We start from the raw sequence: 1,581 nt of genomic DNA, 5'->3' as shown, positions 1-1,581 counted from the left end.
GACATTTGGCAATTTATGGAAGCATTTTTGATTGTCAATCATGGGGAAGAAGTGGATAGAATCCAGGGATGCTGCTAAACATACTACAGAGAACCAGAGAAATACCTTCCACAACATAGAAACCTTGGTCTACAGGGAGAATGATGGGCTGCAGTGGCCTTAGGCCAATGGCTTCTCACCCTGGACAGAGTCAGGGAAAAGAAGAAACTGTGCTGAAATCTTGAGCTCCAGTCCAGTGCACTAGTTGCTGCTATGACCTCTGGATCTCATCTGCAAAGAGTTTTCCCTCAGCCTAGGTTGGCTAGTTGATCTGCTCTTATCAAAATAAAACAGATATGAGAAAGGGCTAAAAGCATGAAAAAGTAAAATTCCCGAGAGACCAGAGATGGCAGAGGGAGAGAGAAGGAGAGAGAGAAAGAGAATGTTATTTGCAAAGTTCATAAACTTAGCAGGTCCACTGTAGTTATGCAAGAGCATTAGCCCATGAAAAATTAATTCTAGTTTGCATTCAGTAGTAACTGAAGAATTTTAAAAGACTGAGCAATTTTGAACAGCATCATCCCGACCAATGCCAGCTGTTTGACTATCTGGGGAAGGCACTGTCAATCACTGAGTCTGCAAAGCAGAAAAACAGTAATTTCAGAGAGCTTGCAAATCACCCAAACAGCAGCCTGTTTTCAGTTCTTTTTTCCACTTAAAAGCATTCAAGAATGAACTAGATGGAAAGCACTCCTCTGGAAATTTGAAGATAGAAGGTTTAATGGTTTTCTTCAGAGCAAAAGAGGGAAAATAAGGTTGTAGCCACAAAGAAAATGAAGTGTGCATTTCTCTCACTCCACATCTAATGAATGGAATAGTCAGAGAGTCAGCCTCCATTGAGAAGGGAAAATGAGCCACATATCACTTGATTTAAAGGCTGTAAGTAATGGGTGCCAGAGTCGGAGAGAAGGATCTGGATTTCTCAGCAAATAAAAATACCTGCCTTTTAGACAAAATGTTTATGTCTGTTAATATAGGCTGAAATGACTGCTACAAAGGCAGCACCTTTAATTCATAACAACCACGAGCATCCATCGCCACGTGGAGTTTGGAAATGAGCAGGGAAGAAACTCCAGTTCTATTTTGAGCCAGGACCTTTCTGGTTTGACAAATGTTAACAGGAGCCAGTGAATGTTTTACAAGGAGCTTATGGTTAAGGTGTCACCATTTGAGTTAGAGTGTGAGCCCCGTCCTATAAAGAAAACTTCAAAGCAGAGTCAAAACCTCCTTCACACTCTTTTTATCTCCAGGATGGAATACAAGTAAGAAAGAACTCGAGTTAGAAACAGCTGGGCATTTGTTTGTTGTTGTTTCTCTGTGTTTGAGTGCTTGGTGTTACTTTCAGAAAGTTATCTTTGTCATTCCGTATTACTTCTTTTTTTTTTTTTAAGACTTTATTCATTTTAGAGAGGAGAGAAGGAGGAGAGAGAGAGAGAGAGAGAGAGAGAGAGAGAGAGAGAGAAGAGGGGAGGAGCAGGAAGCATCAACTCCCATATGTGCCTTGACCAGGCAATCCCAGGGTTTTGAACCGGCGACCTCGGC

The sequence above is a fragment of the Saccopteryx bilineata genome, chromosome 1, assembly GCF_036850765.1.
Source record: "Saccopteryx bilineata isolate mSacBil1 chromosome 1, mSacBil1_pri_phased_curated, whole genome shotgun sequence".
Taxonomy (NCBI): Eukaryota; Metazoa; Chordata; class Mammalia; order Chiroptera; family Emballonuridae; genus Saccopteryx; species Saccopteryx bilineata.
Note: the sequence above shows the minus strand (reverse complement) of the source record.